We start from the raw sequence: 24,855 nt of genomic DNA on the forward strand, positions 1-24,855 counted from the left end.
TCATTCGCCTCTTTGTACCGACACAGCGGGAAACCGAGAGCTATGCGGCAATGCGCGCACAGGTGCCAAGTTACCGATTGATAGTGAAAATAACTGCACCTGCTTAAGTTTAAACTATAGGTGTGGTTCTGTAAACCGCACCTATACTATGGTTCCAGGGAAAAGGAACTCCGTCGAATCAACGATGGTCATCGATTTTTATAAAATTTTCACCCTGCACTAAATATACACGCTTTAGTGTGCCTACAATCTCACCAAAATAATCATTTGCTTTCGAGAAAACGAATTTTCGAGTGTAAGCGTTCACGTCCGCGAATCGCTGGCTGCCGCTTTACTGGCAACAATGAGCAGGGCCGCTCGTGAAGTCACATGTTGTATCCGAGAGCAGATACGTTGGAGTCATGGTGTGCATGCGTCTGTGTTTTTAGGGATCGTGTCTTAGGCTATGTGCGGCATATGCAGTGGAGGGTGGGGGAAGTTGGTGATGTGCTGTGGGGTACAGTAACACCACGAAAAAATGCAGCAGAGTGACATTTCTTCGGCTTCCGACCGAGAAACTCGACTACGAAAGTACGTCCGAGCAGAACGACGCGAACGCTAGCTCCTAGAGCCTTCGCGTCGTGCTAGAAAACAGTTCGCACCGTGCTAGCAAACGAAATCTTCCACACCATCCCGCTTCTGAAGAAGGCATCTGGGTCCATATGTCGGCGGATCGCGAATGCAGCCGCGACGGTTCGTACCCTCGCAGGCGACGCCGGCGGATCAAACGCGAACGGTGACTCGTCTGATATCTCATGCTCCTGCTGGTCATTGCGAGACTCGGACAAGCTCGAGGAATCGTAGGCGATTATTTCCCGCGGACAACGGCCTTTTGTGTGCTAGTGACGCTGGGCGAAACAGGCTCAAGCTGCCTATGTGCTGATGTTTATTAAAAATCTAACTTCACAACAAGATGGCGGACGGGCAAAGTTGGAGGTTAGTATCGGTCTGGGATTTACTTCTACGATCACAAATTATTCAAACAGTTTTTAAAAAATTTACTCGCGGCTCTAGGCTCAGTTTCTTACGGTTTTTCAGAAAATATGCTTAGTTGAAAACGTTTAAATTGACGCCGGTCCAGAGGCAGCCAACGCTACGAGCTGACAGCGCCAAAAGCACACATCATGCATGGTGTTCGTCATGTTTCTGCACGAGTTCCATCATCGCTAAACCAATCAGAACCAATCATAAACGAATAAAGGCCCAGTGACTTGCGCTTTTGACGCTGCTTGATTGGTCCCACTAGCTCGCAGCGTCGCCTGCGTCTGGACTGAAGGCGAAACGAGGTATAGATTCACTGTGTGATGTTCCTCATTTCCTTTATTGGCCTGATTACACGTGCGTGATCACTCTTGTAAAGTTGACCTGGCTGAAGTCTTGCCTTGGGGTAGTCAGAACTGTGGCTGCCCGCACTCGTCTACAACTGGTGTGTCCACCCAAAGCCCCCTACGTAACAAGGCCGCGGTGCTAGAAATATTACGTCACCTACCGAAGGCCAGCGCGGGACAGAGACTGGACACGAGAGCCGCGTCAGCGCTCGGCCGGCACTCGTGTCCTCGCTGATTGAACACGAGTCCAAGCCGAACGCTGACGCCGCGCTCGCGTCCTATAAGTGCCTCCGGCTGGCTGTGACGTATCTTCGGACGGCCTTTGGTTATGTGTGCCACCAAGTGTTATCGAAGGCGGAAAGCTCGCGCCGGCGGCGGAGCGTCTGCTGGGTTCTTAACGTGTCACCTACTAAACAATCAGTCAGGTAGGTAGCTCACAAAGACCCTCCGGACATACTAAGAAGGTAATTCCTTAGCCTCGCAAGAGAAGACCTTGGGAACACCGCCGGGCAAATCATTTTCTCGTCACAACACCGGGATTGTTGCCGGTAAGGACAAAATAAAACGGGGCAAAGGCGAATTATTCGAAATATAGTTGGGTGCCTACCGACCGAGGCTGGGAATCTCCGGCGCCTTCGCGGGAATCGGCGTGCCGACTCCGTCGAAGCGAGCGTCTCATTACGACGGCAGGATGTGTTCGGAAAGGGTCTCGGTCACACGTATATACCCGCCCTTCCCGCGAAGCGAGGAAGGCGCGTACGCAAGGTCGGCCTCTTGTTTTGAACAACGCATCCACCCTCTCTTCCTCGACTACAGACGCCCGCCGCCGTTCCGAGAACGGACAGCGCGCCGAGCCGACGCGCGCGCTGATTCTGGCTTTCACGGGCGCGAGCACGCGCGTGGGTGGAAGAAGCGAAAGGGCTGCTCGCACGCGGAAACCGAACACAAAGCGATATGTGTACTTCCGGTCAATCTCACGCAGGCAACGGACCCAGGTGCTTTTGTGTTCCGCTCCGGACTCGAGTAGATCCACTTGTTTCGCTCCAGTGCTCTTCGAAGTACATCATCATATCTTGCGTTAGTATCGAAAATTTGTTTCCCCTTAATAACATGCCAGAAGTTAGAAAAAATATTCAACAGAAACGTTGGCGGTTCGCAGATGTACCGGTTGTACGCGGACGAAAAAAACAAGCAAACAAAAAACATCGCGACTTTTTTTATTTTGTTTTTGTATTTGCATTTGGAATATTGTTTTACCATTTTCAAGTTCTTTTATTCTCTCAGTCTGCAGCTCTTCCCTCTACCCATAGAAAGGCGGACGCACGCACGCACACAGAAAAAGAGAGCAAAACGAAAAAAAAATAATAATAAAAGCGAGAGAAAAAAAGAAAGACCGATAATCAACAGCCGATTAGAACTGGCATCCGCTGTTCACTGACGACTGGCTGACCCTGATTCAAGTAAAAGCGCCACAGAAAACGCTAGCACTGCGGACCTGCAAGGATAGCACCTGCCAATCATTTACTCACCGTGCGTGCAGCTTTTAAAGGTACACTCAATCGCATTTTGAGCTTGCAGATGACGATCAGTATTCGTGGACTGTATTTTCAAGACTCCCGGAGCGGGTGAGCGGGTGATGCAGTTCTTAGTCCGAAACGTTGCCCACTAACAATGGCCGTCCGAGATGTCCACTAACAATGGGAGAGATGATGTCGCATGAGTAAAGGAGAACCGCTAACAATGGCAAGTTAAGGGAAACAGCCGCGGCGACGCAGCCTCACCTTGAAGACAAAGAAAAAGGCAGGTCGGTATGCAACTGCTGTCGATTCTCGAATGCACAGGAACGAAACTTCAGTTTTGAGAAGTGCCGTCCTGACTCGGAATCGTCTATTACAGAACATTCATATACATAAAATAATCCCTCGATGAGAGCATAATGAAAAGAAGAGCCGTGAAAACATTTTATTTTGATTTGTCCTTTGAAATTTCTGCAAATTCCTCAAGTAAACATCCTTAAACATTCTCGCAAAAAAAAAAAAAAGAATTACGAAACGGTTGAAATTGTCTTTGGCGGACTCCCCTTTAAACTTCACATTACTCGACGTAGGAGCTGCAAGGCAAACGAGGCCCCGAAGGTCCTTGCAATGTTTCCTGAAGGCGTTCTGCCCCATGAAAGACCCAGTCACTCTACTAATTTGCATCATACATTATAAACTCAGCGACCACACCCGATAATCGAACTAAGAAATCTCAGCCAGTCATAATGTTTGATACCCAATAATTGCTATTTTGCGCTTGGTACGGTGATTCAGTCATTTTGTTTACATCTTAGTTACCTTTATTTTATTTAACAAACTTCCTCTCCTAGCCAACGCCCCCGACTGTGAAGGCAGAGTAAATGAGATGTAATGAAACGTCTCGTTTTAGTTGGGTACCATTTGTTTCGCGATATTGCCAGTATAAATTTAAACTAAATTCGTTCGTGAATTATAACACTACGCACTGAACAGCGCACAATTGCGCCTTATACTAAAAACGGAGTAACGTCTAATAAACCAGTAGGCTGCATTTACGTTCTGCGTGTCTCTTACGTTAAGCCATCCCCCTTTAGAGAAAACGCTTTTCTACCGTGTGGAGCAAGCGTGCCACCATTGTGAACTCTTGTTCCGCGAACTTTTTTTAAGCGAGTTTCAGAAAGTTCTCGGAGACAAGGGGACGTGAGCGACGCGACATCAGCGGCAGATGTTTTCCTAACACGAGCATCGTTGTGGCGAAAGGAACCCTTTTCCCTCACGCTGTCGTCGTCGATTCTTCGCACCCAGCGAATCGATACAGATGACTGCCACTTTACGAAGGCACGTGTAAATTTTACTTCTTCTTTATTCGCACACATACGTTTCTTGTCGAAACGCGAGGTGGAGTGAGGCGAGTGCTAAATAAAAAAAACTAACCGACTAAGATGCAAGTAAAACAGCGTTGCTCGTCCGCTGATGCACACGTTTGCTCGAACTTCGCGGAATGCTGCGAGTGAGGGGTCATATAGCCTCCTTAAGTTTTCCCGAATCGCTTAACTGAATACTCATAAATTAGGAAGCCTTGACAGAACTGAGACTTCTACAGGAAGGTCGCTCGCAGACGTAGCAGGTACAACTCGCCGGCGACTCGGACAGACTCCCGAAGTACAGCTTGTTGGTGAACACCTTCGTTCATGAACGATTGGTTATACTACCGAAGCGTCACAAAGGCTTTACCAATATGCTTTTTTGTTGCGTCCGAAAAGAACACACAGAAGTTGTTGGGCGTTTCTTTTAGTGGGAACCATGGTCATTCAGACGATTTAAAATCGTTCCCGTTCGTCCGCATTCATCGAGTGCGTGCTGAGGAATGTCCTACTACATGATAATCGCGCTACACTTCCGCTGAACTAATCCCACTCCCAATACACCCCGTGACTCAGTCGGCATGCACGAAGGCAGATGTCTGGTTTCCCAGATGATAATGTTCCAAGCAATCTTTGTAGGAAAAACAGATTATCGGAGAAAGGCCGAGACTAGCAGCTAAGCACACTAATTCGGCTAATAGTTTGAGATAGAAAATAATACATATAATTTGGACTTTAGGGGAAAGCAGACGCACGGAAGGGTGATCGGAGAATGGTTGTCTGGAAATTCCTACAAAAAATACGCATCCAATGAAACACGAAGTATAAACAACAAATACTAAAAAAAAAAAAAAAAGAGGGAGCTTGGGTAAGCGCAAGGCCACGCGCGCACATAAGACCTCACACCTCCTTCATCAAAGGCGAGTTCTTAAACCGGCAAACGTCGACGCCCACACTACCTCAGGAAAGAGGCACAGACGCTGCCAAGAAGTGAGAAAAAGAGAAAAACAGAGACAACGAAAAAAAAAAACAAAGCAAAAGAAAGCGAGGGTATGTTTCTTGGCGAGGTCACAGTTCCTCGAAGCAACGGTGCCCCGCGTTTCCGCGTGTCTCGAACGGCCGTCGTTGATCGAGCCGACTCACTTGGCTCGCTTCCGAAGGGACGGCGTTCGCAGAGCCAAGCGCGAAGGGTGGTCTGACTCAGGGAAGAAAACGCGAGGTCCGCCTACAGTCGGGCTTGGGTGCCACCCCGTCCCGTGCTAGACCTCGATCCGTGTCCGTGACAGTTGACTGTCGAACCGGCTGGAGAACTAGGGCAAGCAAGCGGGACCCACAGAGCTTTATCGACCACCGAGTCAAACATCCAGATCGGGCAACGCCGGAAATACGAGGTGAATGACATTGAGTGCCCAGGAGTGCCACTCAGTACGGAGACCTAAAAAGGAAACGAAAAGAAAACCCGAAGAACAAAAATACAAGAAACAACACAGAAGCAGCCAAACAACATCTCATTAACTTAATTGCGCCAAATGAAGAAATAAATAAATATAAGAACCATAGAAGCAGCCAGGCTTGATGTTTTGTTCGCTTACTTCACGCTTCGTTCTCTCCTGGGATTGTGTACCAAGTAACATTTCCCGTGCTTTACGTGGTCCTTAAAAATCTGTCAGCAGAGCCAATTTTTAGCTGAATGAACGAGGAAAGGTGTGACTAGGTAAACCCGCGAACACTGTAGCCCACTGAGTTGGCACGAAACTATTAATATATTTGTATGGTTTACGTCACATTTCATCGAGGAGCGTGAAATCTAATAAGTCGGCAGCCAAGGACACTCATTAATTTAAGTTATTTCGATCTGTTACGGGGGTGCAACCAAACTAAAACAGCGTTCATTAATCCGTGATTTCGGGCGCTCACTCTATTAGATACTGTGTGTTCTGGCCGCCAAATGCCGCAGTAATGAATAGAACTGCGGTAATTTAGTACAAGGTGCAGTGTCAGAATAGCTTTATATTTCAAGTGCTCCAACGCAGTTGCGTCACTGGGGTCGCTAGGATTCCGACTAGCGTTCGTTCGATTGCGTATCCAGATTCATTCTAATATGGGATATGCAGGCCGGCGCGTTACCTCGAAGACAGCACTGCGGCTGCTTTACTGTCTTCAAATACCTTTCCAGCAGCTCACCCATTCTTTCACTGACTGTGACAGTATCGATCTTCTTATAAGTCTCCGTGTAATTAAAACATTAAGCTAGAATACCTTCATTTAACTGCGTGACGAAGCATACCGGTTCCAACATGAGCGTGTCAAAAGTCAAACCTAAAAATTATGAAGAATATGCAAAACCAAGCAAACCCAAATTTTTTTCCTGTTCAAGCAACGTTAGGAACACCTAACAGATTAATCGGTGATCATTAATCAATTAAGAATTCATATGATCAATAATCTGGAGGTTGATAGAATTGTTAATGCAAAATGAAATCATTAATATAAAATGTTTCATTAAGATAACAGAACTGAAATTTGTATAGTTCTAGCGATGCAAGGTAGAGCACGACCGTTTATTTCAGTTATTGGTTTCTTTTGCACATTTCTTATAAAACCGAGTGGAGTCTTAATTACAAAAGCGCCAAGGACAAGGACAGAACAAAGATGAGAACAGGATCGACAAGCGCTCTCTTTGTTCGCTCCTTGTCCTTTGCGCCTTTGTATTTAAGATGTCTACCCAACTAGCCCAGCAGTTAATTTTAAAACGGACTGGTGGCAGGAGTAAAGAAGACAAAAAGAAATGTATTTACATTTTTTACTAACGTCGAATTTCTAGCTAACCCCTAATTAATTAAAAAAATGTGACATATGTGGGATGCTGCGCTAATCTCTCATCCCCCTTATACCGTGAGCGGTAAAAACATAGAAAACGAAACAAACGCCAATATAGAAAGATATACTATCCAAACTTATCACAAAATATGCTGTAGCTTCTAGACAAGCTAATTCATATTTTCTCAATTTGACAGTGACGAAGATAACGCACGTAACTCTGGGCCAACCAAGCGGTAAAAAAAAAAAAATGCTACGCCAATTACCTCATTACTCGATTAATCGGTAGGTCAATCGATTACATGAGTCAGAACGAATCAAAACGAAGATCCCCATCATCTGCGGTCCGTACCGCCTCGTCCCAGTCTCCCGCCGTAACCGCGCAACAAAAAACATGTCCTTCCCTCTCCCCTTGGTCGCCGCGGCATTCGCTGGAAGGAAAGGATTGCAGAAAACACAGGAAAACCGGCAATCCAAGACGTTCGTCCGGTCTTGGACGCAAGCCCAGCTCTCCCGCAGCGAACGACGCGCGGAACGCAAACCGGCAGCTCAGATATGCAAGAAAGCGCGGTGACGCGTACTCTAATAGAAACAAGAGCGGCACGCTAAATCTGGAACCGCCTGACATGACGCCTGTAAGCCTGCCTCGGGCAGATTACGAGGAGCCAAGCGCGTGACAGGAACAAAGACCGAGAAACGATCGACGAGCGACAATGCATTCCGGACAGTCTTCCCGTTGGAGTACCTTTTTTTTTCTTAAATGCCCTTCCGCTATACTTCCACACTTGTCTCCGAACACAGGCGGGGTTCTTTCTTCTCGTGAAACGGGGGGATCGGTGGCCGAGTGGTCTAGCGCACACCAGCTCGGAGCACGTGGAGCGAAAGCTCGCGCTGCAGAACCCAGGGATCCTGGGTTCGAGCCCCACCCCTGCCCGTTTCGATCTGGATGAGCATCGTACCGGCGTGCGGTCGTGTATCACTACTGCGTGATGCACGTTAAAGACCCCAGGCTAGCGGTTGTACCGCACTGGCTAAATTTCTCATCTACAGCTGGGAGACTCGTCGCCCCTGTGAGGCAGACCAAGTTCTAGGCTGTATAAACATACACACAACCCAATTTTTCTCGTGAAACGAAGTTCAGAGAATCAAATAAAGAACTACAATGGCAAAAACAAAGGTCATTGTAAGGCTGTGAAGTAAATGTTTAACCTGGCGCAACAAGCGTCGATTGTTATATATAATTTAACCCGGAGACGAGCGGATGACAAAAAGGGAACACCTAAGTCACCGGTTTAAATTGCGTGTAACCAAAATGCAGCTCGTCCGTTTTGCTCACTTTGTCTTCAGCCAAATTTTAGCAGCCGGCAAGCAAATTCCGTTTTCTTTACCTAGAAATTTTTTGAAATGTGATCTGTTCATTAAAATGTTATTTCGTGAACGCTCGATGACGCTTACTAAGAGCAAAAGCAGGCTGGCAACAAAGAGCATGACGTGCCTGCGAACAATGTCACGAGGCTCGCAGTGTTTTCGGCTGGGCTTCGGCGCACATAGAAGGGTAAACGTCGTTTGAAAGACTTTAATTCGTGGTTGACTTTTAAGCAGGTGCTCGAAAACCCTACATCGAGTGATCGTGAAAGGAACATGGTCTTCCCTGACGTCCTCACCTCCGAAATAAGTAAGAAAAATGCCGCTCTGTCTCGTTGGGTTTCTAACGAGAACACACAAACCTGCGCATAATTGAGCTCTCCGAACGTTCCTAACTTCTTATCAAAGTGACAAGGGCGTTTTATATATAATTACGTCACTTCTTTGTGACGTATCCGAAGCTACTAGTCGATATAGTATCACTCATCGCGTCCGAGCCCTGAAACACCTCTTTGGAGACATTTCTTCGAGTTGCGTCTGGTAGTGGTGATAGATAGACTGTACTAAAAAAAAAAAAAAAAAAACGCTTTCCTTTTTTTTTTTTTTTAATGGTGTGTTCTGAAGGTAGGATACTTAGAAAAATAAAATTCTACTATTGTAGCGATTTCTCACAACGACTTAGACCCGAAGGACGACAAAGCCGTGACACAAAACAGAACCTTAAGGGTGGAGAGCACGAGCATATCTGCCGAGCAATTATGTCTCAGGGCTGGCGTGCAAATAGCGACGCGTGTACCCCACAGGCACTCACCCGTGAGCAAGGGACCGAATCGGTCCCGAAACGTCGGGGTACTAATGAATGAACTTGGCAAGAGTTCGCCAATGTTTGTCTAATGACAGCCTACGCATACAAATGTCCTCCTAAGTTGCTCGCGTCAAGGGTTTATTCAGTATTGTAAACCTAGGGGGATTCTAAATCACTGTTTGGCGTATTAAAGCCGAAGTCCCACTGCTCATACGTACATCATATAACATACATGGTCTGCTGTGTTAGAAGTGTGACCACGGCATTATGTCGGCTAGTTATCAGAGCGAGCACTACAATAAGCATATCGCGTACTCCGGTTGCAGCCAAAAGCTGTAAAAAAAAAAGTAACTGCGTGGAAGAGTCTCGTCTCTGATACGAGCATGCGCAGAGCAGTATAGCGTCGTCGCCGGAAGGTGTCACAGTCGCCGAGCCTCATTTCGCGACGGGCAGGAAGCACGGAGCTCGGTTGTCCATTGTGAGCGCGGGATTCTTCGCAGAACGGACAGGACACACCGGCTATCCGGTGACGGTTCCCGTGACAGGCGACGCTTCGTCCGCGTCTCGGATCGAAGTGCACTTGTAGGCGTTTCATTCGTCACTCATCTGGAATGGTTTCGGACATTTTATGATATTTTCGCTGCTCGCTTTGTGCATGGCTCAGACCTCTCTCGTAGACGTCAGTCAGTATCTTGCTCGGGTTACAAATAGGCACTGAAATGAATCAAAGAAAAGCACGACTTGACTAAAAGGTGAATTCAGTACGTGCCATGGATATGTGCGTTCTTTCCCTACTTGCTTGCTCGAGCGCGTTTTTAGGAACAAAACGTGGCTTTCATACAGGGTGGACTCGGGACCGTTGACGTGGAGGTGCTGCCCACGAGGTTCGGTCTTGTGTGCAAGAATCTTCTCGCCTCGATGAACTGTGCCGCGGAGATCGCTAGGCATGTCTCGCGTAAAGTCCGAGGCGGCGTGCGTGGTGGGTACATGGCACCAACGTTTCTCCAAATGTCGACCAATGACTGGCTGCTCGCTGGTGGTGTAATGTTACTTACACTTAACTCCATAAAACCTTCCGGGGCTATTTCCCAGACAGTGCCGTCCCGACGCAATTGTCTTAAGGGCCCCATTTTCGTGCTGCGGTTTAAACCACGAGCGACTTGCAACGCTGAAATAAAAGTATGTGAGCCGGTTGCTCTAGCAGTTACAGCGCCTCAAACGGCACATTAGCATCCGCGCCAAACATCTTCGGCGTCGTAGATTAGTGTGACCAAGTTTGTGATTGAGAAAGGGACTCAGCGTGCCCATTCCGCATTCAACAAGCGCTAGCTTACGCTTTCGAGAGTGAGCAAGCGTAGGTGCATTCACTGAAGATGGCAGAAAATAAGAGTCCTCTTCTTTTTTCTTATTTTTGACGGTGTATTTTTTTAGAGGTTTGTGAAGAGCTCCCCTTGGAGTTCCCAGAGAAATGAAAACAAGAGCCATACTTTTGAAACTCCATTCCTAAAACAAATAATCATAAAAAAAAAGTAATCGTAAAATCGTATTTTAAAGTAATTTTTTTTTTCTGTACCTTTGACTGAGCTGCACCAAGTTCTTGGATAGACAGTGCGTGCGAAAGCCGAGAAGGATCAGCGGCACAAAATTATTTTCGACAAGGCCGACCTCACGTTTTTGTTCAGATAATTAATCTGCATTTACTGACGGAAACCGACCGGTCCAGCAGCGTATCAAAGTGTTTTCGAGGCGGGAATATCGACAAAGTTTGATGTTACTGAACAGAGGTGGCAATAGTGTCTTATAGAAATAGAATTATATTCTTCACTAATAAGCAAAGTAATTTCTCATTGCGCGATTCAGGTAATTTTGAAAGGTAGGTTATCGTTTAACGAGGACGGCAACATAGTCATGTAGGCAATTCAATTAATGAGACAGGGAATTTTAGTAATGAGGTTATTATACTTAAGACGGTATTTTAGTAATGTAACAATTTTGAGACGGTGCGTGTATTCAAATCAGTTCGCTACGTTCGGTTCTTAGCCATTTTGCTTTCTTTTTACTTTAATTTATTAACTAAACACTTAAATATTGATTAACATAATAATTAACTAAAAAATTATTTATATGATTAATGCTTTGAAGAACACACAGTAGCCGCCACGCCAAGTATCACGAATACATCGACGGCGTTTGGCCGGTTGTTCAATAATTTAGTTGCAATACCGTTCAAACAAGCGGAACAACAAAAATCTGGTTTGATTTGAAAAGCTCAAATTTCCGCATCTATATAAATTAAGCCTAACAGGAAACACTAAAGGATCAGGGCTTTCAAGCATTTAAAAATGATCTGCACTCGCATTCTGATTTTGTACCTCTTCCCACCCATTTCTATCTAGCGTTCAGACCGACTTATTTAAAAAAAGTCCGGTGCAAATATGCAAAAAAAAAGCGTAAGTATTAGTCCATCTTTTCTATTCTATCTCAACAGCCATTGAGATGTCCATCCTTAGTAATAAGAGCACCAAAAAATCTCCATAAAAAATTTAAAAAAAAGCGGCGAGATAACGGCGCTTCGAATCCTGCCACCTCGATCGTTGCTCGCCGAGGCCTTTTTCAGAGATTTCGGGGCAAGTGGGCCAGGGCACTTCGGGAGCCCGTAATACGTGCTGCAGTCACTCCGTCGGTGCCAGCTGCTGCTCTGATGGCCAACGGGCTCTGCCGCTTCCTCGTACAGCAATTTGAGCTCGTCACTCAACCTAAACATCGAGTAGATTACGGGGCGCCCGAGAAATCGTTTTACTCGGCCGCTTGATCCCATTACGCAAATGCGGGAGACCAAGATTCAAATAAAGAGCGCGCGCACACACACGCAGAGTTACCAATTTCGAGCTACATCCAGTCCTTATGTGCCTCACCGTTAGATACATAAACAAAAAAAAAAAAAAAGTTCACGTGCACGTGAATAAAAAAGTTAACGAATAAAAGCTGTACAAAATGTAGAGAGTAAGCCGACGGTGCAAACAAAAATCTTCCAATCTGAGAACTCATATCTTCTTTTTACGCGTGGAAGTAAAGATAAAATAAAAATAAAAATATCGGGAGTCTTAAGAGCGGGAGGAGAAACTCGCGGACGATAAGAAGAGAGAGCGCCCGCAAACTTTGTACAAAACCCCGTTGGTGGTGGGGTTTGCCGGGCTTTGAAAGGCTGCCAGCAACTGAGGCTGCAGGAAGATCACAAATTCATTCCCGCTAAAAAGAAAAAAAACTCTTCTCTTTATCTTTCTTTTTTATCCTTTACTCCGGAATTTGTCCGTCACAGACGACGCTGCTTGGATATACAACCGAGGGAGCGCTGGAAAGGCCGCTTTTACGATGGCGGAAGGTCCGGCGACGTTTTTTTTACAGACGAGAGCGCGCGGACGGATGGTGTGCCCCTTGGAAAGGAAACTCTGGAAGTGACACTGACGAACGAAGTCAGATTTGCGGTGCCTCGTGCGCTGCGTGCGTGGGCGTTGCCTCCAAACTGTTCGATGCTTCGAATTGCGGCGGGGGACAAAGGAGCTTCCGCTGGCCCCCGAAAACGGGACGGACAGACGGTCCAGTCGTGGACTCAATGAGCGAGGAACGATCTGAGTTATTCGTCGGGAAACGAGAGAGCCTTTCAAGACCCCCGAGCCAACTGAGAAGGAAGGCAAAGAATCACGAACAGCTTAAGAAACCGAGGGCGTGGTGGGTCCATTGTCCCTTTGCAGCCAATGCGCATGTGACATATCACCGATACGAATAAGCAGGAGCAAATAAGGAAGCAACAAATGATGTCGATAAGTTAGCCACATCCCAGGATATCAATGCTTCGCCAGTCTAGCCTTCTGTAGCCTCGCTAGCCTGACGGACCCAAATGGAAATAGAAGACAAAACATATACTGTATCGCATGTCGCTGGACGCGCAGATGTTGGTATCGCCACCGTTAACTGTGTTGCAGTGGGGAATATATAGCGAAGGTGCCACCTCCTTTAAATGACTCCCCGATTTCTTTTGAACTTGCTTCGTCGAGGTTGCAACTCGGAAGCCCGTTGTGCGGTGCCTGGCCGTGATTTACACGTGCCAAACGCTCGAAAGCAATTGCCACTGAATAACTCTGAGGTCATTCGCAACTTGAGGCAGCAGCCGAATAATAGTGATAGTGCCTCAAACAGAGTGCACAGTCTGTTTGAGGCGCTATCACTGTTATTTAGCATCCCCGGGTGGAATTTCTTTGGACGTAAATGCGATCGTCGGAACTAATGTCATATTTTCAGAACACGCGTTTCGTTAAAGCCCCCAACAGCTTGTCTTCCGGACGTGCGGGACAGAATGCGTAAAAATAAGCTGGGAATCGCGAGACATTTTCCGCGGTGCTTTATGTCTGCACGGTCGCCGTATTAAATAAAAAAAACAAGTTTTTTTTTTTTTAATTTTTAGTAGGACGCGTTGTTTGCTGAAGAAAGAAATTACATGAGCAGCTTGTTCCTCGCTCTCCTGTGATCGCAAACATGAATTAAAACATATCTGAAAGCTCGGAAATATTTAGAAGTTTAGAAAGAGACGGCGGAAGTTCCCAATCGTCGGATGACATGACGAGAGGCATGCAGTACAACATGCCAGAACCAAGAGGACGCGCGTGATGTGACAAGAAACATTGCTAAAACGTACAAACATACGCGCGTTGGAAGACACACTACCTACAAGAAGGGAACAAACACATAAAACGAGAAGCGATATAGAAACGTTCGAACATCACACATCGGGATAACTGGACAACAAACTGTCGTCTCGCTGGGAAAACCCGACTCGGTACAGCAGGAACGAGAATAAATGACCGAAAATGGCGTCCAAATCTATTACAGGAACGCACCAATGGACAGGGGGTGTCCGTTCTCCTGTCCTCCCCTCATGTCCGCTGAAGATGACCGGCGGAAGAAATGGAGTCTGAAGGACCGGAGGTCAGGACCCGGTGTTCCGGGTGCAGAGGACGCACACCGAAGCTACGAGCAGAAGCACAAGAGGGAGCTCGTGTTCGATCGAGCGTCCAGCGGAAGGCCTGCAGGAGATGAACCAGAACCTCGTGACAGGCGCTGTTCACCCCTAGGCTGTCAGTGTGGTGTAAGCTAGGTGCATCTCCTTCGAAGTAGTCATACGTCTATCTTCCATCACGTGATAACGCTCCCGCAATACCCACACGCAGGGAGCGGGGGTCGGGTGACGAACGGGAGGCGGTTTATTGGTCCGGCAAGTGTGTGACTTCCGTCGCACTGTCAGCATATGGAAACGGAACGAAGCCGTGAGGTCCGGGCAGCACGCGGCGCGGTGCCGCGGAACTCGATGGAGAGCGCTGTCGAAAAGAGAGGTCGTTTTATTTGCGCCTGGGTCGTGAGGAAGACGTGATCGCCATGCGAACCATGCACCTGACCCCTTTCTATCTGGCGCGTGCGAGCCGGGGCCCTTTCTTGCTATTCGGAGGCAGTTTCCCCGTTCTGGGCGTTATTTGTTCCGGCGCGAAGGAAACTGCGTCGAAGAGGAAAGAACGCGGAGAGCGGCGAGCCCATTCCTGCCTGGATCGGAGAAACGAGCGAGCGATTGCCAGAGCGGGAGATGCTTTCGGTCGCGCACATTCACGAGTGAACGAGGCAGCGGCGATCATGGCCATTTTAGAGGGGTTGGCCATACCTTTTCGACAAAAAACAAAGCTATTGGGGTTAAACTCGCTCGTTTCTCGTGCGTTTCCCTTTTTTTTTTTTTTTTAGAGGCGAAGCTCCTTAAGGTCTAGCCTTGTCCGGCGTCCGTGCTCACATCGATTGCCATCCCATCTGTCTTCTTAAAAAAAGGGAAAAAAATGTTTGCGCAGTCGACAGGATTCGAACCTGTGCGGGGAGACCCTAATGGATTTCTAGTCTTAACCACTCGGCCACGACTGCGGGACAAGTAGAGGAGAGGGGGAGGGGAGGGGGGGGGGGGGGGGGGCGCTCTGAGATGTGGTAGTAACTCAAGAGCTGGGGATGTCATGGATGAAACGTTGCATGTAGCCGCTCAACGTCTATACAGGAGAGAGGGCGTTGCAGTCAAATGCGTATATAATCGCGTTAAACTTTGCATGCATTGGCTCAACGTTTATAGACGAGAGGGCGCTGCGGTCAAATGCTCAACTGCGTATATAACCACGATCCATACCACACATTCTCTTTCTGACATGGACCGTTAACTTAAGCGGTAGAGATGCGTTCCCACGGCTTCTAGCGGACCCAAGCTGATCCGCTAGAAGAACCACTCGCTCTGCGTTTTACCGACCATAAAGCAGTAATATTAAAGTCGAAACGCAACCCGGAACTCAGCACTACATATGAGCAATAAAAATAAAAAATCAGCACCATCAGCACTACCTATGAACAGTAAAATCAGTATCATCAGCACCACCAGAGCTTCGCCTCAATTAACATCATTCACCGCGTGGAGATGCGGTCATTTTTGTTTGTTTACAATGCAGGGTTTTGTGGCGGGTTAGCTTTGGCAAGGCCATGTCTTGTCCTCGTTGTGGACCATGCAAAAAAGGAGCGACCAACACAATACTATGTCAGCTTACGAAACTCGTGTACTGAGTCTGGAGCATTATCATCATCGCTGCGCAGCCACGAGGTGCGTTGTTTGCTGATAAGAACACCGAAAAACGAATCACAAAGAAAGACGGGTGAGCATAAAAAAAACTACGCCCTGCGTTGTTGTTTTTTTTTTTTTTTGCGTTGTTTCTAAGAAATGCCGGAATGTATAGTAAAAAGAGCCACATGGCGGGTTACTCGGTCTCAAAGTCCACGACAAACACTCGACCGCATGTATATATCTATACACGCAAGAGAAAGGCACAACGACCGCTTCATCTGCGCAGAAGAAACTGCGGGTCCCGCAGTTTCGCGGCGGTCGTCCTCGAGGGACACGCGCCTTGCTCGAACGAACATGCCGCGTCCCCTACAACGGAGCGCAGCGGACGCGTACGAGCCATCTCGTCCAATCCAGCCCTCCACGCATGTCACGTGACTCGATCCTCGGCGGGTCGCTGCTCCCAACCGGAAGGTCAGGTGACAATCTCCGAGCTACCGATTGGCCTCGCGGTTGCTCGTAAGCCTTCGTTGCGGTACATCGCGTAAGATGAAACAATGTACAGAGCTCGGCCTCGCGCCCTTTTCTGCCCCGATTCGAGGGAGCACCCTGGAAGGGAAGTCTCAGGGGGACCCAAGAAGAACTCGAATCGATGGCCAGGAGCAGACACGAAGAAGGCAGCCAGCAACGAAGATTCAACCGGAACCGCATACTGTGTGTTCGCTGGTCGAAAAAGGACCACGGCGCAAACCTAATTTCCGGGCCGTACACGAACAAACGAGACTTTTCCCACATAGAACCGAAACTGGCAAAGATAGAAGCGACGAAAACAAAAAAGGGGAGGTACAGGTTCCTGTCTATATATACCGACTGCTTTGGTCATTAGCGAAAACAGGAGTAAGGAGGTGCGCGCCGCATTTTCCGCGGCAGCTGCGCCACTCGCGGTTAATAACTTTGAGCGGCACTGGTCGTTTTCGCCGTTAAAAAGGCACGGCTGCCTCGTTAAATTGTATTACGAAGGATTTATGGCGGGGCGTTAAGCGCTATACGAACGGGGGGACTCGGAAGGGGTTGCGGCAGGGAATCTGGTCGCGGATAACTGGGCAAGCGAGAGGAATGAGGATTGTTCAAATCCATTTCCGAACTAACCGCTCATTCGCGTGTTATTTTGGAGACGGGATAACCGCGATAGTCCATCTAAAACGAAGCCATTCCTGCAGACCGATACTATAGACGTCTCAATGCACCGAGACGCTTGTTCGAATCAGGTGCAACTAAGATATCTTAAAAAAAAAAAAAAAAAAAGGTGAGAACAAAACATGACGTAAGAAACTGAATGTGCGATAGCCAATAAGCTGCACATGCCCGTTTATAAGACTATAAGAAAGTACGTTGTTTACGGTACAACAAATCTAATGCGATGATTGTAGTATTAGCTATATAATAAAAATGCTGAGAATTCGCACCAACCAAAGGAAATGTGGAAAAGGGGATGGTCGAGTGAGCTGACGCACCGCAAACTCGGAGCGTCTCTGACAAAACTTGGCACTGCAGAATTGGAGGATATTGGTTTCAATCTTCACCCCTGAAGTTTCGATATAGAGGGGCACGTGTCGGCGTGAGGTCGTGTCCCCACTACAGCGCGATTCCCGTTACGGGCAATACACGTTAGCAGTCGCACTGCACAGGGCAAATCGGCCCTTCACAGCACTGAATCAGTATTGCACAACGGAAGATTGACACCTCCCCTTAGCTTTGCTTTGCCTTCTTTCCTCGGAAAAAAGATTCCGGCAGATAAATAAGAAAATCATACACAAGTTTTTTTTAATCCTGAAATTGAAGAACGACTGGCAAAAGTGTGAAACGTGCTACGAATGATTATCACAAATAGTTACTGCGCCACAGCTTCTCAAATACGCGCGCACGCATGTACGGACAACGTAGTGCGCGGTGAAGCTGAACAGTATACGTCACGTCTCTAGCGGAACTGGTCCGCCGATAACCTAAGCTTCACCCCCCCTCTTCGGTCCGTTTCCCCTTGGCAGATTCGGCGAGGTCCCGATCGCTGCGCACTTTTGCTCTCTCCGAGAAGACGAACGCAATTTCGCACTCGGATATATGTCTCTATCCAGCGTCTCCCCCTCCTTCGATGCTCCGGCACTCGATTCCGCGTCACCCCACGATAGGCCACGGGCCACTCAAAAGCGGCGAAGATGTCAGGTGATCTCCCGATCGGGCGCAACGATAATCGGAGAGCAAGATCCCACGTGACGCGCTCCCCGGTACCGGATTGGCCCAGGTAGCGGCGTCGCCTTCCACAATGGTTCACCTTAGGACGAAACAGACTACACATCTTAACTGGAGAAAAAAAAAAAAAAAAAAAAAAGAAGCTCGGCCGCCGCTAAGCTGCTCGATCTTTCCTGAGACGACGAGATGAAGAAGACTGGAAGGCCTCTTCCCCCGCGCACACAGAAGCAGGCAGAGAAAGATACATTCGGGGAGCTGCCATCCAGCGTCGATTGATCCCATCGGCGGTGCAGTCCGGGCTTTTTCGCGACGAAGATGGGGAGGGCAGCGGAGCGTCCAGCTGCCGGCAGCGTCGATGGCTGCCGCAGCGCCCTCAGATGGACTCCGACTCAGAAATGGATTAGGGCGCGCGGTTCGGAAGCCGCCTTTCTAAATGGCTGGCCCCTCCGAAGCAAAGGAGCGGCCGGACCTTTTTGTGTGTCTTGTCCCTCCTTCGCATAATCGGATCTCGATGGCATAACTGGTCCTTCGGACGAAGTAGGCTCTCGTCTCGAGATCGTCGGGATGAATTGGATTGGCGCGAAGCAGACTCTCACTGTTTCTTGCGCTTCCGGAATGTACGCGATGAAAGAAAAATAATATATATATATATATATAAAGGTCAGCAGAAAACGGGGGACATCCGTGCGGATTACGTGAAATTCGAGTGTTTGCAAGGAGCGGCAACCAAAAGAAACAGCAAAGTACAGAAGCACAGAATTAGTTCCGCACTCGGCACACTGTTGGTGATGTATGAGCGGAGAAAACAGCTCGCATTTTCATATATGGGCGGTCCTGACGAAACCAACGAAGCAAGACCATACTCCAAGACTGAGCAGGGGCGGATTTATGGGTCAGCCATTGGGGGGGGGGGGGGGGGGGGCCTTGGGGGAGGGCGTTCGCCCCCCCCCCCCCCCTTTAAATCTGCCCCTGCGTCTGAGCGGTGTCAAAAGCTAGTTGCGATATCGATACAAACGAACAAAGTAAAAACGCAATGTCATGACACACGCTTCGCGCTTGATTGAATCAACGTGTGGAGTGGCAGCCGAACGCCTCTCACTGAACTCTGTCGAAAAACCGCCGAAGAAAAACAAACTGGACCGATCCATAGTTTTTCGATCCCAGCTGCTGGCATCGTCGAAGTGACCCCCCATCCTCTCGCAGATGTATCGTCGACAAAGTTGCGTTCGCATAACGGGACAGGGTTTTGAAATTAAAGAGCCGCGATAAAAGTTGTAGCAAAAGAAGCGCAATGACCCCAGGTCCGGCGACAACATTGCCGAGAAAATCGAGCTCGCGAATAAGGCACGCCGTTTTGAGTACAAAAGGGCTCGGTAAACTACGAGGACGAGGGTCTACATGTCGCAACAGCTGAACATTGTACACAAACAATCGAAATAAAAAGAACAAAAAAAAAAAAAAACTAAAATTAACATCTTTAAACGGCAAACAACATTTCTTTCTATCTCTGCCGACAACGAGCGCAATGTCAGCAAAGTTGTACTCTTCTTGCTCTTTTTTTTTTTCTTCATTTTCACCGGCACGTGCATACGCAAACGTCGGGGTATTATTTTCGGACGTTCGGGCGCGTCATCGAATTTGCGCGCGTGCTATTTGGGCCGCAATACATTCCCGGCGATAAGTGTCCCTCTTTCGCGCGCCGAGTCCCGGCCACACGACGCAACCGGAGAAGGAATGCAGAAACGTGCGGGGCCCGGCACGAAAAAGCACGCGAGAGAACGCGTACTTGCCAGTTCCCGTCTCGAGGCTCTTTCTGGGCTGCATACGGTAACGGCGGGAGCGATTCCCGGGAAATCGGACGGCGTAAGGACTCCTAACTCGAGGAATGCACAGAATGTGCACCATCGTTTTCTTTGCCTATTAAAACTTCCCCCCTCTCTCTCTCTCTGTCTGTTTATTTTCCTGGATCACACACTTTGTTTTCATTTGTTTATTTCTCGATGACGCCCACTAACAGCAACACGCCTTTCCAGTAAAATACATCAAAATACAAACAAAAAAACACATACACACTTCAAATATTCTTATAATATTTACATAAAAATAATGAACAACGTAAAAATTCCCATATTCTATGATCATAATACTGCGAACCGGCAGAAAGAAGTACGTACAAAAGCTCGTTTCGTTTTCGCGGGAACGAATACGCACTAAACTGTTCCTCTGAGATGAGATCCCGGCGTAAAGAAGGTTCCTAATAAGCGTAGCACGAGGCGCAACGAATGAAGAGGAGTTTGTAATATACCGATATACATATAAAAAAAAAAGGTTGTTAACTCTGGGAAGTCACGAATACGCTTCTTCAATTGTTTCCCACTAACTAGACAACTCGGGCTTGACAATGGATTGCGCACGATACGTGAATGAAAATCATTATTTGCTGCAATTAACATTCCTGACGGAAATGCTTTACGGTATAAAATAATTGGAATAAAGCCAAGAACATATCGTAGGTATCGTTTGGTTAAGTTTTAGCGTATACTTCCTCCCATCAAATCTGTGAGTGCTCCTTACGTAATTTTAATGTAAGTGCATGGATGTACGTCTTGAAAGGAAATGGTATGCGTTTCCTTACGAGATTTGGCAACTGTATCCTTATTTGGTATTATAAAGATCGGCAGGTAATCACTTATGTCAGCGGCGATAGCTCCTGAAGGCAGTTCCTGCGTACCAATATTTGTAATAAAAACGTCGAGTAATGTAGTAGAACAATTTGGAGTGCGAGTGAGCATGGCAATGGCGTTAGTATAGACTAGTAATCTTATGAAGTCGCGTTGTACTGTCGATGTATTTAGCACGTTAATATTTATATCACCTGCCAATACTACATTGTATCCACGTTCCTTTACCTAACTCAAGACGTCGAGAAAAGCCAGAGAGGTACACACACCTGCACCGGGGGAAGGGGGGAAGGTGAGGAGAAGGGTGGGGGGAGGAATTGGAGGGCGGTACGAAACAAAAAAATATTCTGATTGCAAGTGACAGTTAAGACTTCCAAATCGTGAGTTATTTTTGCAAACTTTCGAACTAAAACGGACTTCAAGTTATGCCATGTTGCCGAAAATATACCCCTGCCCTTTCTGTCAGTGTTTCAGGTAGGGCATCGTAGCCAGGCATTTTTAAAAATTGATACTTCGACTTCTGATACCATGTTTCGGAAAGCGTCGGAACATCAAAAGAGAAACCAAAACGAGAGAACAACACGTGCAGATCATCGTCCTTATTGCAAGCAAACAGCGTATTCAAATAAAAAATAAAAAATGCTATTATTATTTTTTTTTTTTTGTTGAAAATGTCAGTAGGAGTTAGGAGATTATAAGACACATCTGACTAACACATTATCAAAACAACGCAAAACGGCGATCTCGCTCATGACTCGACCTGCTTCGTCTAAAGTGACACTTTCCAAGTGCTGTCCTCGAGCACGGCTCCTCTGTGCCTTGGGCCCTTGAGGCAGAATCGGGAATGCAGCCGGGTCGTGATTTGAACGCCTTTGTTGACACAAACATCCTCGGGGCACCAAGAGAGGCAGGACCGCTTTTTAGTACCCCGCCGAGGACAGTGAAGAATGAGGGTTTGATTTGATGTTTCCTTGGAATATTGTCTGGTCGTCGACCCCTTCAGATCCCGGCGAAAAGGTCCTCATGGAACGGTTACCGTTGCCTCCGCTGACGAATCGGTCGTGTCAATGTCTGCTAAAGAATTCGACTCCGTCAGAAGATCAGCCGGCGGCTTCTCGTTTTTGTCCGATTTAGCAGCCGTGGATTTGCGCTTCCCGTGTTTCTGCGCTAACGGTCGTGGTCGCGACACTGGCTTGCGTCCTTTACGGGACCGCCGTCTTCTCCGCCGGCGCCATCGTGGTAAGATCTTCTGCATTTGTTGGTCCCTCATCGGAAGGTTTACAGGTGCGCTCGTAGGCCCTTTCGTTTTAATCACGAAGGTGTGGGAACGCAGTCCTCTTCTGCATGTACAAATTTATTGCACACCCGACACCGGGGAGGGAGGAGGGAGGGAGGGAGGAGGGAGCTTGCATTGACGGCTTATGGGACTCAGCTGCTTGAAGCGTAGACACAGGAACGGTCGACAACCCCACAGAGACAAGAACCGGTTAGCCGGAGACAGTCACCTGGTGAGGTAGCCCCTCCTTGGCGACTCCATCGTAAAGAATGAGGGTAGTTATCCTGGTCCAAGTTTGGATTTCATAGTCTTCACCCAGCGACGTTCACATGATGCCGGGTGAAGACTACCCTGCCGAAGGGCTGGAAAGCGCCGCTCACCTCCTCGTTGTCCACGTACAGTTGGCAGCCGATGGACCCGTATAGCGATGCCTCGGTCATGCTAAGGTCCACGATCACGCGTCGCCTCTCCTTGACCATTAACTCCCCAAAGAGAAGTCAGGCGCTCGCATGACGCCACGCGTGCACACTCACACGTGGTTGAGCTGGAATGCTCCAAGTACCAGTATCCGTTCTTCATTCCAACGGCAGCGTTCAAGGGAGCTCGCGAAAAGGAGCGACATGGGTTTTCCCAGGAATTGAAATTAGGGAGGGGGAAAGACGGGGGGCAAGGGCGCCGCCATCTTGAATTGTTGTCACTTCCAGTATGGGCGAAAACATTGTTTTGCAGTTGCCACGCCAATAGAAGGCATTTAGGACATAAACGTAACCGTCGCACATTGTCGTTTCGCCTCTATTTTTTTTTTTTTACTATTTGCAGGTTGAAACGTTTTTATATTTTTTCGTCGCCCATACCAGATATGCCTACTTGGCGGTCGGAGCGCTGCGAATTAAGGGGATGCCTTCAGAAAAACAAGGAAAAAGGGGTGTACCACCACCACCACCACCACCACCACCACCCCCCACCCCCCCCCCCCCCCCCCAGGAGGTGTGTAGGGAAATCACTGCGGAGCGCAACTGTCCCGCACAAGTGCCCACGCACAAGTGCGAGGTGATAAACGGTACGTCACTATATGATAATTACCTCACGCGTAAATATAAAAAAAGTTAAACATAAAAATGCATAAAACATGAAAATAATCAATGATGCGTTACAGGCGAGCTTAGCATAACGTAATGCATGTGAACGCACCGTTAGAAATGCGCAGTGCGCTGCAGGCAGTCCCGGAGGGGTCACATGACGGCGTGCGGCCAGGCCTGGCGAACACCTGAAAGGGTACGGAGAACGAAAAATTAGCATTGAAGACGCAATATAGTCACTGACAGCTAAATAATTATTGCGCTCACGCCTACTGCTTCGTGATTGGTTCTTCGCGGTTCTCAATCGGTTAACTTCGCAACCTCATTGGCTGCCGCGCAATAATGAGATGAGTGGGACTGGCCATGCCCCGTGGTGCTTAAGCTCTCGGTAACTAGACTGACAAAGGCAAATCACGACAGTTGTGCGATCAACAAAAAAATAATACGAAAAAAATAAAAACAGGAAAGAAAAACCCGGGGTTCATTTATTTAGGTGAGATTGATGACACAGAGACCAGCATGGTTAAGAGAGCCTCTTATGTATCATGGGAACTGGCGTCGTAATTAAAAAGACAGGACGTATATATAATGACGCACACATAAACGACGGGGGCGTAAAGAGGATTGTGTAATTCAGTTACACGCAATTTTTTTTTATCCGTTGGATTAGACGGTAAAGGTTGGCAGTACTTTCCCACGCTCATATTAGTAATAAAATTCTGCGGAAATATTTTTGCTCTGACGCACACAAAGGCTGCGAGCAGTCTCAAACGAAAATAGCGAATCAGAATTTCATAAACAACACAAAATCTTTCGATGAAACAACGTTAATGGGGAGTTTTAGAATAGCGCACGCTAAAGCTTTGCGTACGCAAAGAATAGCGTCGTCGGCCACTGCGCATGCTCCGAACGCCAGCCAGGTTTTGCGCTTTGCGTGCGCAATTTTACCGTGCGCTATTTCTCGGAAATAGCGTGCGTAGGCAGAGAGTCGTTGCGCTTCTCCAAGGAGGATTCGTGATGAGAAGTTGGCTAAAGCCAAGACGAGCAGAGCTAAAAAATGGCGGCTTCCAGGATTATGTCAGCGATGTCAGCAACTGCTTTGGCGGTGTCGTGAGTGCGACGACGGCGGCGTCTTCGCGACTGCTATTTTCAATACAGGACGACATCGGTTTGGCAACGATAACTGGCAACTTGATGCTTGTGACGCGCGAACATTTCTCGGCGAAGGTACGATGTGCGAAGATCAGTACACGAGACCTGCCCTGCCGAGGCGACGCAAGCGAACACAACCGGTCAACCGCTCGCGCCGCATTTTCATGTTTAAACAAATCTAAAATGGTACTCTGGACCAAAAAACTTGTTTTTATTTTTTTATTTTTTAAAGTTACAGCATTTCGTGTGTGAAATAAAAATTGCGACTATCTTGGTGGCGTCGCAAGCGCGAGATGCTTGGGCTTTTGCGTCGCGACGGAGAACTGCTATGCTAAAACGCTCTCGCGTCGCGTGCGCTTGCGTGCGCTAAAATTGCGTACGTTATTCTAAAACTCCATAATCATTACTCACCGAAAAAGCCAAGGCGTCCGAAACCTGTAATATAATTTGACTCTTTTTCTGCTCTTCTTTTTCTCTCCTGCCTACTTTGAACTTTACGCGGAAGTTATTTCTGCATGATTCTCCCGCGAAATTTTTGATAATCGTCGTCTTAA

The 24,855-nt window shown here is 47.7% G+C and overlaps 1 protein-coding gene across 1 annotated transcript in view; it reads right to left on the reverse strand.

Moving 5' to 3' along the window:
- LOC8033158 (protein draper) overlaps positions 1-23,344 on the reverse strand; it is an 85,184-nt gene extending 61,840 nt beyond the window's left edge. Inside the window, exon 1 of the mRNA XM_042286088.1 lies at positions 23,262-23,344. The gene's annotated coding sequence lies outside the window, so the exon portion shown is untranslated. The remainder of the gene's footprint in view (positions 1-23,261) is intronic.
- Between the last annotated feature and the right edge of the window lie 1,511 nt (positions 23,345-24,855).

This window comes from Ixodes scapularis, unplaced genomic scaffold, assembly GCF_016920785.2.
Source record: "Ixodes scapularis isolate PalLabHiFi unplaced genomic scaffold, ASM1692078v2 PGA_scaffold0__279_contigs__length_252992795, whole genome shotgun sequence".
Lineage (NCBI taxonomy): Eukaryota > Metazoa > Arthropoda > Arachnida > Ixodida > Ixodidae > Ixodes > Ixodes scapularis.